General features: G+C 43.0%; 14 non-coding genes across 14 annotated transcripts; all 14 read left to right on the top strand.

Moving 5' to 3' along the window:
- The first annotated feature begins 177 nt into the window (after nucleotides 1–177).
- trnag-ucc (transfer RNA glycine (anticodon UCC)) lies at nucleotides 178–249 on the top strand. The gene has a single exon. It is a non-coding gene; the product is annotated as a tRNA-Gly (tRNA).
- A 1,112-nt stretch (nucleotides 250–1,361) lies between these two features.
- Nucleotides 1,362–1,433, top strand: trnag-ucc (transfer RNA glycine (anticodon UCC)). The gene has a single exon. It is a non-coding gene; the product is annotated as a tRNA-Gly (tRNA).
- Nucleotides 1,434–1,950: 517 nt separating this feature from the next.
- On the top strand, nucleotides 1,951–2,022 carry trnag-ucc (transfer RNA glycine (anticodon UCC)). The gene has a single exon. It is a non-coding gene; the product is annotated as a tRNA-Gly (tRNA).
- A 523-nt stretch (nucleotides 2,023–2,545) lies between these two features.
- trnag-ucc (transfer RNA glycine (anticodon UCC)) lies at nucleotides 2,546–2,617 on the top strand. Its single transcript has one exon. It is a non-coding gene; the product is annotated as a tRNA-Gly (tRNA).
- A 1,110-nt stretch (nucleotides 2,618–3,727) lies between these two features.
- trnag-ucc (transfer RNA glycine (anticodon UCC)) lies at nucleotides 3,728–3,799 on the top strand. Its single transcript has one exon. It is a non-coding gene; the product is annotated as a tRNA-Gly (tRNA).
- A 523-nt stretch (nucleotides 3,800–4,322) lies between these two features.
- trnag-ucc (transfer RNA glycine (anticodon UCC)) lies at nucleotides 4,323–4,394 on the top strand. The gene has a single exon. It is a non-coding gene; the product is annotated as a tRNA-Gly (tRNA).
- A 523-nt stretch (nucleotides 4,395–4,917) lies between these two features.
- Nucleotides 4,918–4,989, top strand: trnag-ucc (transfer RNA glycine (anticodon UCC)). The gene has a single exon. It is a non-coding gene; the product is annotated as a tRNA-Gly (tRNA).
- Nucleotides 4,990–6,099: 1,110 nt separating this feature from the next.
- On the top strand, nucleotides 6,100–6,171 carry trnag-ucc (transfer RNA glycine (anticodon UCC)). Its single transcript has one exon. It is a non-coding gene; the product is annotated as a tRNA-Gly (tRNA).
- Nucleotides 6,172–7,878: 1,707 nt separating this feature from the next.
- trnag-ucc (transfer RNA glycine (anticodon UCC)) lies at nucleotides 7,879–7,950 on the top strand. The gene has a single exon. It is a non-coding gene; the product is annotated as a tRNA-Gly (tRNA).
- A 523-nt stretch (nucleotides 7,951–8,473) lies between these two features.
- On the top strand, nucleotides 8,474–8,545 carry trnag-ucc (transfer RNA glycine (anticodon UCC)). Its single transcript has one exon. It is a non-coding gene; the product is annotated as a tRNA-Gly (tRNA).
- A 1,126-nt stretch (nucleotides 8,546–9,671) lies between these two features.
- Nucleotides 9,672–9,743, top strand: trnag-ucc (transfer RNA glycine (anticodon UCC)). Its single transcript has one exon. It is a non-coding gene; the product is annotated as a tRNA-Gly (tRNA).
- A 1,118-nt stretch (nucleotides 9,744–10,861) lies between these two features.
- On the top strand, nucleotides 10,862–10,933 carry trnag-ucc (transfer RNA glycine (anticodon UCC)). Its single transcript has one exon. It is a non-coding gene; the product is annotated as a tRNA-Gly (tRNA).
- Nucleotides 10,934–11,448: 515 nt separating this feature from the next.
- Nucleotides 11,449–11,520, top strand: trnag-ucc (transfer RNA glycine (anticodon UCC)). The gene has a single exon. It is a non-coding gene; the product is annotated as a tRNA-Gly (tRNA).
- Nucleotides 11,521–12,638: 1,118 nt separating this feature from the next.
- trnag-ucc (transfer RNA glycine (anticodon UCC)) lies at nucleotides 12,639–12,710 on the top strand. The gene has a single exon. It is a non-coding gene; the product is annotated as a tRNA-Gly (tRNA).
- The last annotated feature ends 119 nt before the right edge of the window (nucleotides 12,711–12,829 follow it).

Below are 12,829 nucleotides of genomic sequence, written 5' to 3'. Positions count from 1 at the left end.
GAGACTTGGACTTGGAACGCTGGTTTCAGAGTCCTGAGTGCTGACCATTACACCATGGAACCCAGAGACCAGGCCTGTTGGTTAAGGTCGAAAGTAAATGTGTCATCACTCAATTGCATCTGCCAAATCACGTTTCGGTTTGCTCGACTTTGTGTCATTATGAACAGACCTATTTGTGCATTTGTGGTATAGTGGCTAGCATAGCTGCCTTCCAAGCAGTTGACCTGGGTTCGATTCCCAGCCAATGCAGTCATTGAAGCTAGTTGTCATGTGTCAATTGATGGGATAGACAAGGTGGCTGATCTTTTTCAACATTTTGGGGTTAATGTCTTTAATAACAAAGTGGTTGGAGATTGGCATGTGGCTGTGCTTGTGCGGCCAAAAATGTCTGGTGGATGATTGAATTTGTGTCTTGTTAAGTAGACTTAGTGACTTCTATGGACGTCAAAGTTTTTGGACGACAGGAGTTGCATTGTCTGACTTTTCTCCTTATCACATTTGATTTCTATTCAAGCTTGGGAACAATGTGGCGGGTCTTTTAATTCTTAATTTAAGAATTTTGAAGCGTGCACCCCTTAATTGACAAGGTTCCACCGAGACTTGGACTTGGAACGCTGGTTTCAGAGTCCAGAGTGCTGACCATTACACCATGGAACCCAGAGACCAGGCCTGTTGGTTAAGGTCGAAAGTAAATGTGTCATCACTCAATCGCATCTGCCAAATCACGTTTCGGTTTGCTCGACTTTGTGTCATTATGAACAGACCTATTTGTGCATTGGTGGTATAGTGGCTAGCATAGCTTCCTTCCAAGCAGTTGACCTGGGTTCGATTCCCAGCCAATGAATTCGTTGAAGCTAGTTGTCATGTGTCAATTGATGGGATAGACATGGTGGCTGATCTTTTTCAACATTTTGGGGTTAATGTCTTTAATAACAAAGTGGTTGGAGATTGGCATGTGGCTGTGCTTGCGCGGCCAAAAATGTCTGGTGGATGATTGAATTTGTGTCTTGTTAAGTAGACTTGGTGACTTCTATGGACGTCAAAGTTTGTGGACGACAGGAGTTGCATTGTCTGACTTTTCTCCTTATCACATTTGATTTCTATTCAAGCTTGGGAACAATGTGGTGTGTATTTTAATTCTTAATTTAAGAATTTTGAAGCGTGCACCTCTTCGTTGACAAGGTTCCACCGAGACTTTGAACACTGGTTTCAGAGTCCAGAGTGCTGACCATTACACCATGGAACCCAGAGACCAGGCCTGTTGGTTAAGGTCGAAAGTAAATGTGTCATCACTCAATCGCATCTGCCAAATCACGTTTCGGTTTGCTCGACTTTGTGTCATTATGAACAGACCTATTTGTGCATTGGTGGTATAGTGGCTAGCATAGCTGCCTTCCAAGCAGTTGACCTGGGTTCGATTCCCAGCCAATGCAGTCGTTGAAGCTAGTTGTCATGTGTCAATTGATGGGATAGAGAAGGTGGCTGATCTTTTTCAACATTTTGGGGTTAATGTCTTTAATAACAAAGTGGTTGGAGATTGGCATGTGGCTGTGCTTGCGCGGCCAAAAATGTCTGGTGGATGATTGAATTTGTGTCTTGTTAAGTAGACTTGGTGACTTCTATGGACGTCAAAGTTTGTGGACGACAGGAGTTGCATTGTCTGACTTTTCTCCTTATCACATTTGATTTCTATTCAATCTTGGGAACAATGTGGCGGGTATTTTAATTCTTAATTTAAGAATTTTGAAGCGTGCACCTCTTAGTTGACAAGGTTCCACCGAGACTTGGAACACTGGTTTCAGAGTCCAGAGTGCTGACCATTACACCATGGAACCCAGAGACCAGGCCTGTTGGTTAAGGTCGAAAGTAAATGTGTCATCACTCAATCGCATCTGCCAAATCATGTTTCGGTTTGCTCGACTTTGTGTCATTATGAACAGACCTATTTGTGCATTGGTGGTATAGTGGCTAGCATAGCTGCCTTCCAAGCAGTTGACCTGGGTTCGATTCCCAGCCAATGCAGTCGTTGAAGCTAGTTGTCATGTGTCAATTGATGGGATAGACAAGGTGGCTGATCTTTTTCAACATTTTGGGGTTAATGTCTTTAATAATAAAGTGGTTGGAGATTGGCATGTGGCTGTGCTTGTGCGGCCAAAAATGTCTGGTGGATGATTGAATTTGTGTCTTGTTAAGTAGACTTGGTGACTTCTATGGACGTCAAAGTTTGTGGACGACAGGAGTTGCATTGTCTGACTTTTCTCCTTATCACATTTGATTTCTATTCAAGCTTGGGAACAATGTGGCAGGTATTTTAATTCTTAATTTAACAATTTTGAAGCGTGCACCCCTTAATTGACAAGGTTCCACCGAGACTTAGACTTGTAACGCTGGTTTCAGAGTCCAGAGTGCTGACCATTACACCATGGAACCCAGAGACCAGGCCTGTTGGTTAAGGTCGAAAGTAAATGTGTCATCACTCAATCGCATCTGCCAAATCATGTTTCGGTTTGCTCGACTTTGTGTCATTATGAACAGACCTATTTGTGCATTGGTGGTATAGTGGCTAGCATAGCTGCCTTCCAAGCAGTTGACCTGGGTTCGATTCCCAGCCAATGCAGTCATTGAAGCTAGTTGTCATGTGTCAATTGATGGGATAGACAAGGTGGCTGATCTATTTCAACATTTTGGGGTTAATGTCTTTAATAATAAAGTGGTTGGAGATTGGCATGTGGCTGTGCTTGCTCATCCAAAAATGTCTTGTGGATGATTGAATTTGTGTCTTGTTAAGTAGACACTTCTGGTGACTTCTATGGACGTCAAAGTTTGTGGACGACAGGAGTTGCATTGTCTGACTTTTCTCCTTATCACATTTGATTTCTATTCAATCTTGGGAACAATGTGGCGGGTATTTTAATTCTTAATTTAAGAATTTTGAAGCGTGCACCTCTTAGTTGACAAGGTTCCACCGAGACTTGGAACACTGGTTTCAGAGTCCAGAGTGCTGACCATTACACCATGGAACCCAGAGACCAGGCCTGTTGGTTAAGGTCGAAAGTAAATGTGTCATCACTCAATCGCATCTGCCAAATCACGTTTCGGTTTGCTCGACTTTGTGTCATTATGAACAGACCTATTTGTGCATTGGTGGTATAGTGGCTAGCATAGCTTCCTTCCAAGCAGTTGACCTGGGTTCGATTCCCAGCCAATGAATTCGTTGAAGCTAGTTGTCATGTGTCAATTGATGGGATAGACATGGTGGCTGATCTTTTTCAACATTTTGGGGTTAATGTCTTTAATAACAAAGTGGTTGGAGATTGGCATGTGGCTGTGCTTGCGCGGCCAAAAATGTCTGGTGGATGATTGAATTTGTGTCTTGTTAAGTAGACTTGGTGACTTCTATGGACGTCAAAGTTTGTGGACGACAGGAGTTGCATTGTCTGACTTTTCTCCTTATCACATTTGATTTCTATTCAAGCTTGGGAACAATGTGGTGTGTATTTTAATTCTTAATTTAAGAATTTTGAAGTGTGCACCTCTTAGTTGACAAGGTTCCACCGAGACTTTGAACACTGGTTTCAGAGTCCAGAGTGCTGACCATTACACCATGGAACCCAGAGACCAGGCCTGTTGGTTAAGGTCGAAAGTAAATGTGTCATCACTCAATCGCATCTGCCAAATCACGTTTCGGTTTGCTCGACTTTGTGTCATTATGAACAGACCTATTTGTGCATTGGTGGTATAGTGGCTAGCATAGCTGCCTTCCAAGCAGTTGACCTGGGTTCGATTCCCAGCCAATGCAGTCGTTGAAGCTAGTTGTCATGTGTCAATTGATGGGATAGAGAAGGTGGCTGATCTTTTTCAACATTTTGGGGTTAATGTCTTTAATAACAAAGTGGTTGGAGATTGGCATGTGGCTGTGCTTGCGCGGCCAAAAATGTCTGGTGGATGATTGAATTTGTGTCTTGTTAAGTAGACTTGGTGACTTCTATGGACGTCAAAGTTTGTGGACGACAGGAGTTGCATTGTCTGACTTTTCTCCTTATCACATTTGATTTCTATTCAATCTTGGGAACAATGTGGAGGGTATTTTAATTCTTAATTTAAGAATTTTGAAGCGTGCACCCCTTAATTGACAAGGTTCCACTGAGACTTGGACTTGGAACGCTGGTTTCAGAGTCCTGAGTGCTGACCATTACACCATGGAACCCAGAGACCAGGCCTGTTGGTTAAGGTCGAAAGTAAATGTGTCATCACTCAATTGCATCTGCCAAATCACGTTTCGGTTTGCTCGACTTTGTGTCATTATGAACAGACCTATTTGTGCATTTGTGGTATAGTGGCTAGCATAGCTGCCTTCCAAGCAGTTGACCTGGGTTCGATTCCCAGCCAATGCAGTCATTGAAGCTAGTTGTCATGTGTCAATTGATGGGATAGACAAGGTGGCTGATCTTTTTCAACATTTTGGGGTTAATGTCTTTAATAACAAAGTGGTTGGAGATTGGCATGTGGCTGTGCTTGTGCGGCCAAAAATGTCTGGTGGATGATTGAATTTGTGTCTTGTTAAGTAGACTTAGTGACTTCTATGGACGTCAAAGTTTTTGGACGACAGGAGTTGCATTGTCTGACTTTTCTCCTTATCACATTTGATTTCTATTCAAGCTTGGGAACAATGTGGCGGGTCTTTTAATTCTTAATTTAAGAATTTTGAAGCGTGCACCCCTTAATTGACAAGGTTCCACCGAGAGTTAGACTTGTAACGCTGGTTTCAGAGTCCAGAGTGCTGACCATTACACCATGGAACCCAGAGACCAGGCCTGTTGGTTAAGGTCGAAAGTAAATGTGTCATCACTCAATCGCATCTGCCAAATCATGTTTCGGTTTGCTCGACTTTGTGTCATTATGAACAGACCTATTTGTGCATTGGTGGTATAGTGGCTAGCATAGCTGCCTTCCAAGCAGTTGACCTGGGTTCGATTCCCAGCCAATGCAGTCATTGAAGCTAGTTGTCATGTGTCAATTGATGGGATAGACAAGGTGGCTGATCTATTTCAACATTTTGGGGTTAATGTCTTTAATAATAAAGTGGTTGGAGATTGGCATGTGGCTGTGCTTGCTCATCCAAAAATGTCTTGTGGATGATTGAATTTGTGTCTTGTTAAGTAGACACTTCTGGTGACTTCTATGGACGTCAAAGTTTGTGGACGACAGGAGTTGCATTGTCTGACTTTTCTCCTTATCACATTTGATTTCTATTCAATCTTGGAAACAATGTGGCGGGTATTTTAATTCTTAATTTAAGAATTTTGAAGCGTGCACCTCTTAGTTGACAAGGTTCCACCGAGACTTGGAACACTGGTTTCAGAGTCCAGAGTGCTGACCATTACACCATGGAACCCAGAGACCAGGCCTGTTGGTTAAGGTCGAAAGTAAATGTGTCATCACTCAATCGCATCTGCCAAATCACGTTTCGGTTTGCTCGACTTTGTGTCATTATGAACAGACCTATTTGTGCATTGGTGGTATAGTGGCTAGCATAGCTTCCTTCCAAGCAGTTGACCTGGGTTCGATTCCCAGCCAATGAATTCGTTGAAGCTAGTTGTCATGTGTCAATTGATGGGATAGACATGGTGGCTGATCTTTTTCAACATTTTGGGGTTAATGTCTTTAATAACAAAGTGGTTGGAGATTGGCATGTGGCTGTGCTTGCGCGGCCAAAAATGTCTGGTGGATGATTGAATTTGTGTCTTGTTAAGTAGACTTGGTGACTTCTATGGACGTCAAAGTTTGTGGACGACAGGAGTTGCATTGTCTGACTTTTCTCCTTATCACATTTGATTTCTATTCAAGCTTGGGAACAATGTGGTGTGTATTTTAATTCTTAATTTAAGAATTTTGAAGCGTGCACCTCTTAGTTGACAAGGTTCCACCGAGACTTTGAACACTGGTTTCAGAGTCCAGAGTGCTGACCATTACACCATGGAACCCAGAGACCAGGCCTGTTGGTTAAGGTCGAAAGTAAATGTGTCATCACTCAATCGCATCTGCCAAATCACGTTTCGGTTTGCTCGACTTTGTGTCATTATGAACAGACCTATTTGTGCATTGGTGGTATAGTGGCTAGCATAGCTGCCTTCCAAGCAGTTGACCTGGGTTCGATTCCCAGCCAATGCAGTCGTTGAAGCTAGTTGTCATGTGTCAATTGATGGGATAGAGAAGGTGGCTGATCTTTTTCAACATTTTGGGGTTAATGTCTTTAATAACAAAGTGGTTGGAGATTGGCATGTGGCTGTGCTTGCGCGGCCAAAAATGTCTGGTGGATGATTGAATTTGTGTCTTGTTAAGTAGACTTGGTGACTTCTATGGACGTCAAAGTTTGTGGACGACAGGAGTTGCATTGTCTGACTTTTCTCCTTATCACATTTGATTTCTATTCAATCTTGGGAACAATGTGGAGGGTATTTTAATTCTTAATTTAAGAATTTTGAAGCGTGCACCCCTTAATTGACAAGGTTCCACTGAGACTTGGACTTGGAACGCTGGTTTCAGAGTCCTGAGTGCTGACCATTACACCATGGAACCCAGAGACCAGGCCTGTTGGTTAAGGTCGAAAGTAAATGTGTCATCACTCAATTGCATCTGCCAAATCACGTTTCGGTTTGCTCGACTTTGTGTCATTATGAACAGACCTATTTGTGTATTTGTGGTATAGTGGCTAGCATAGCTGCCTTCCAAGCAGTTGACCTGGGTTCGATTCCCAGCCAATGCAGTCATTGAAGCTAGTTGTCATGTGTCAATTGATGGGATAGACAAGGTGGCTGATCTTTTTCAACATTTTGGGGTTAATGTCTTTAATAACAAAGTGGTTGGAGATTGGCATGTGGCTGTGCTTGTGCGGCCAAAAATGTCTGGTGGATGATTGAATTTGTGTCTTGTTAAGTAGACTTAGTGACTTCTATGGACGTCAAAGTTTTTGGACGACAGGAGTTGCATTGTCTGACTTTTCTCCTTATCACATTTGATTTCTATTCAAGCTTGGGAACAATGTGGCGGGTCTTTTAATTCTTAATTTAAGAATTTTGAAGCGTGCACCCCTTAATTGACAAGGTTCCACCGAGACTTGGACTTGGAACGCTGGTTTCAGAGTCCAGAGTGCTGACCATTACACCATGGAACCCAGAGACCAGGCCTGTTGGTTAAGGTCGAAAGTAAATGTGTCATCACTCAATCGCATCTGCCAAATCACGTTTCGGTTTGCTCGACTTTGTGTCATTATGAACAGACCTATTTGTGCATTGGTGGTATAGTGGCTAGCATAGCTTCCTTCCAAGCAGTTGACCTGGGTTCGATTCCCAGCCAATGAATTCGTTGAAGCTAGTTGTCATGTGTCAATTGATGGGATAGACATGGTGGCTGATCTTTTTCAACATTTTGGGGTTAATGTCTTTAATAACAAAGTGGTTGGAGATTGGCATGTGGCTGTGCTTGCGCGGCCAAAAATGTCTGGTGGATGATTGAATTTGTGTCTTGTTAAGTAGACTTGGTGACTTCTATGGACGTCAAAGTTTGTGGACGACAGGAGTTGCATTGTCTGACTTTTCTCCTTATCACATTTGATTTCTATTCAAGCTTGGGAACAATGTGGTGTGTATTTTAATTCTTAATTTAAGAATTTTGAAGCGTGCACCTCTTCGTTGACAAGGTTCCACCGAGACTTTGAACACTGGTTTCAGAGTCCAGAGTGCTGACCATTACACCATGGAACCCAGAGACCAGGCCTGTTGGTTAAGGTCGAAAGTAAATGTGTCATCACTCAATCGCATCTGCCAAATCACGTTTCGGTTTGCTCGACTTTGTGTCATTATGAACAGACCTATTTGTGCATTGGTGGTATAGTGGCTAGCATAGCTGCCTTCCAAGCAGTTGACCTGGGTTCGATTCCCAGCCAATGCAGTCGTTGAAGCTAGTTGTCATGTGTCAATTGATGGGATAGAGAAGGTGGCTGATCTTTTTCAACATTTTGGGGTTAATGTCTTTAATAACAAAGTGGTTGGAGATTGGCATGTGGCTGTGCTTGCGCGGCCAAAAATGTCTGGTGGATGATTGAATTTGTGTCTTGTTAAGTAGACTTGGTGACTTCTATGGACGTCAAAGTTTGTGGACGACAGGAGTTGCATTGTCTGACTTTTCTCCTTATCACATTTGATTTCTATTCAATCTTGGGAACAATGTGGAGGGTATTTTAATTCTTAATTTAAGAATTTTGAAGCGTGCACCCCTTAATTGACAAGGTTCCACTGAGACTTGGACTTGGAACGCTGGTTTCAGAGTCCTGAGTGCTGACCATTACACCATGGAACCCAGAGACCAGGCCTGTTGGTTAAGGTCGAAAGTAAATGTGTCATCACTCAATTGCATCTGCCAAATCACGTTTCGGTTTGCTCGACTTTGTGTCATTATGAACAGACCTATTTGTGCATTTGTGGTATAGTGGCTAGCATAGCTGCCTTCCAAGCAGTTGACCTGGGTTCGATTCCCAGCCAATGCAGTCATTGAAGCTAGTTGTCATGTGTCAATTGATGGGATAGACAAGGTGGCTGATCTTTTTCAACATTTTGGGGTTAATGTCTTTAATAACAAAGTGGTTGGAGATTGGCATGTGGCTGTGCTTGTGCGGCCAAAAATGTCTGGTGGATGATTGAATTTGTGTCTTGTTAAGTAGACTTGGTGACTTCTATGGACGTCAAAGTTTTTGGACGACAGGAGTTGCATTGTCTGACTTTTCTCCTTATCACATTTGATTTCTATTCAAGCTTGGGAACAATGTGGCGGGTCTTTTAATTCTTAATTTAAGAATTTTGAAGCGTGCACCCCTTAATTGACAAGGTTCCACCGAGACTTGGACTTGGAACGCTGGTTTCAGAGTCCAGAGTGCTGACCATTACACCATGGAACCCAGAGACCAGGCCTGTTGGTTAAGGTCGAAAGTAAATGTGTCATCACTCAATCGCATCTGCCAAATCACGTTTCGGTTTGCTCGACTTTGTGTCATTATGAACAGACCTATTTGTGCATTGGTGGTATAGTGGCTAGCATAGCTACCTTCCAAGCAGTAGACCTCGGTTCGATTCCCAGCCAATGCAGTCGTTGAAGCTAGTTGTCATGTGTCAATTGATGGGATAGACAAGGTGGCTGATCTTTTTCAACATTTTGGGGTTAATGTCTTTAATAACAAAGTGGTTGGAGATTGGCATGTGGCTGTGCTTGCGCGGCCAAAAATGTCTGGTGGATGATTGAATTTGTGTCTTGTTAAGTAGACTTGGTGACTTCTATGGACGTCAAAGTTTGTGGACGACAGGAGTTGCATTGTCTGACTTTTCTCCTTATCACATTTGATTTCTATTCAATCTTGGGAACAATGTGGCGGGTATTTTAATTCTTAATTTAAGAATTTTGAAGCGTGCACCCCTTAATTGACAAGGTTCCACTGAGACTTGGACTTGGAACGCTGGTTTCAGAGTCCTGAGTGCTGACCATTACACCATGGAACCCAGAGACCAGGCCTGTTGGTTAAGGTCGAAAGTAAATGTGTCATCACTCAATTGCATCTGCCAAATCACGTTTCGGTTTGCTCGACTTTGTGTCATTATGAACAGACCTATTTGTGCATTTGTGCATTGGTGGTATAGTGGCTAGCATAGCTGCCTTCCAAGCAGTTGACCTGGGTTCGATTCCCAGCCAATGCAGTCATTGAAGCTAGTTGTCATGTGTCAATTGATGGGATAGACAAGGTGGCTGATCTTTTTCAACATTTTGGGGTTAATGTCTTTAATAACAAAGTGGTTGGAGATTGGCATGTGGCTGTGCTTGTGCGGCCAAAAATGTCTGGTGGATGATTGAATTTGTGTCTTGTTAAGTAGACTTGGTGACTTCTATGGACGTCAAAGTTTTTGGACGACAGGAGTTGCATTGTCTGACTTTTCTCCTTATCACATTTGATTTCTATTCAAGCTTGGGAACAATGTGGCGGGTCTTTTAATTCTTAATTTAAGAATTTTGAAGCGTGCACCCCTTAATTGACAAGGTTCCACCGAGACTTGGACTTGGAACGCTGGTTTCAGAGTCCAGAGTGCTGACCATTACACCATGGAACCCAGAGACCAGGCCTGTTGGTTAAGGTCGAAAGTAAATGTGTCATCACTCAATCGCATCTGCCAAATCACGTTTCGGTTTGCTCGACTTTGTGTCATTATGAACAGACCTATTTGTGCATTGGTGGTATAGTGGCTAGCATAGCTGCCTTCCAAGCAGTAGACTTCGGTTCGATTCCCAGCCAATGCAGTCGTTGAAGCTAGTTGTCATGTGTCAATTGATGGGATAGACAAGGTGGCTGATCATTTTCAACATTTTGGGGTTAATGTCTTTAATAACAAAGTGGTTGGAGATTGGCATGTGGCTGTGCTTGCGCGGCCAAAAATGTCTGGTGGATGATTGAATTTGTGTCTTGTTAAGGAGACTTGGTGACTTCTATGGACGTCAAAGTTTGTGGACGACAGGAGTTGCATTGTCTGACTTTTCTCCTTATCACATTTGATTTCTATTCAAGCTTGGGAACAATGTGGCGGGTCTTTTAATTCTTAATTTAAGAATTTTGAAGCGTGCACCCCTTAATTGACAAGGTTCCACCGAGACTTGGACTTGGAACGCTGGTTTCAGAGTCCAGAGTGCTGACCATTACACCATGGAACCCAGAGACCAGGCCTGTTGGTTAAGGTCGAAAGTAAATGTGTCATCACTCAATCGCATCTGCCAAATCACGTTTCGGTTTGCTCGACTTTGTGTCATTATGAACAGACCTATTTGTGCATTGGTGGTATAGTGGCTAGCATAGTTGCCTTCCAAGCAGTAGACCTCGGTTCGATTCCCAGCCAATGCAGTCGTTGAAGCTAGTTGTCATGTGTCAATTGATGGGATAGACAAGGTGGCTGATCATTTTCAACATTTTGGGGTTAATGTCTTTAATAACAAAGTGGTTGGAGATTGGCATGTGGCTGTGCTTGCGCGGCCAAAAATGTCTGGTGGATGATTGAATTTGTGTCTTGTTAAGGAGACTTGGTGACTTCTAAGTTTGTGGACGACAGGAGTTGCATTGTCTGACTTTTCTCCTTATCACATTTGATTTCTATTCAAGCTTGGGAACAATGTGGTGTGTATTTTAATTCTTAATTTAAGAATTTTGAAGCGTGCACCTCTTAGTTGACAAGGTTCCACCGAGACTTGGAACACTGGTTTCAGAGTCCAGAGTGCTGACCATTACACCATGGAACCCAGAGACCAGGCCTGTTGGTTAAGGTCGAAAGTAAATGTGTCATCACTCAATCGCATCTGCCAAATCACGTTTCGGTTTGCTCGACTTTGTGTCATTATGAACAGACCTATTTGTGCATTTGTGCATTGGTGGTATAGTGGCTAGCATAGCTGACTTCCAAGCAGTTGACCTGGGTTCGATTCCCAGCCAATGCAGTCATTGAAGCTAGTTGTCATGTGTCAATTGATGGGATAGACAAGGTGGCTGATCTTTTTCAACATTTTGGGGTTAATGTCTTTAATAACAAAGTGGTTGGAGATTGGCATGTGGCTGTGCTTGTGCGGCCAAAAATGTCTGGTGGATGATTGAATTTGTGTCTTGTTAAGTAGACTTGGTGACTTCTATGGACGTCAAAGTTTTTGGACGACAGGAGTTGCATTGTCTGACTTTTCTCCTTATCACATTTGATTTCTATTCAAGCTTGGGAACAATGTGGCGGGTCTTTTAATTCTTAATTTAAGAATTTTGAAGCGTGCACCCCTTAATTGACAAGGTTCCACCGAGACTTGTACTTGGAACGCTGGTTTCAGAGTCCAGAGTGCTGACCATTACACCATGGAACCCAGAGACCAGGCCTGTTGGTTAAGGTCGAAAGTAAATGTGTCATCACTCAATCGCATCTGCCAAATCACGTTTCGGTTTGCTCGACTTTGTGTCATTATGAACAGACCTATTTGTGCATTGGTGGTATAGTGGCTAGCATAGCTGCCTTCCAAGCAGTAGACTTCGGTTCGATTCCCAGCCAATGCAGTCGTTGAAGCTAGTTGTCATGTGTCAATTGATGGGATAGACAAGGTGGCTGATCATTTTCAACATTTTGGGGTTAATGTCTTTAATAACAAAGTGGTTGGAGATTGGCATGTGGCTGTGCTTGCGCGGCCAAAAATGTCTGGTGGATGATTGAATTTGTGTCTTGTTAAGGAGACTTGGTGACTTCTATGGACGTCAAAGTTTGTGGACGACAGGAGTTGCATTGTCTGACTTTTCTCCTTATCACATTTGATTTCTATTCAAGCTTGGGAACAATGTGGCGGGTCTTTTAATTCTTAATTTAAGAATTTTGAAGCGTGCACCCCTTAATTGACAAGGTTCCACCGAGACTTGGACTTGGAACGCTGGTTTCAGAGTCCAGAGTGCTGACCATTACACCATGGAACCCAGAGACCAGGCCTGTTGGTTAAGGTCGAAAGTAAATGTGTCATCACTCAATCGCATCTGCCAAATCACGTTTCGGTTTGCTCGACTTTGTGTCATTATGAACAGACCTATTTGTGCATTGGTGGTATAGTGGCTAGCATAGTTGCCTTCCAAGCAATAGACCTCGGTTCGATTCCCAGCCAATGCAGTCGTTGAAGCTAGTTGTCATGTGTCAATTGATGGGATAGACAAGGTGGCTGATCATTTTCAACATTTTGGGGTTAATGTCTTTAATAACAAAGTGGTTGGAGATTGGCATGTGGCTGT

The sequence above is a fragment of the Anarhichas minor genome, unplaced genomic scaffold (genome assembly GCF_050575085.1).
Source record: "Anarhichas minor isolate MPS153535 unplaced genomic scaffold, ASM5057508v1 ptg000005l, whole genome shotgun sequence".
Taxonomy (NCBI): Eukaryota; Metazoa; Chordata; class Actinopteri; order Perciformes; family Anarhichadidae; genus Anarhichas; species Anarhichas minor.
Note: the sequence above shows the minus strand (reverse complement) of the source record. Positions and strands in the feature narration are given on the sequence as shown.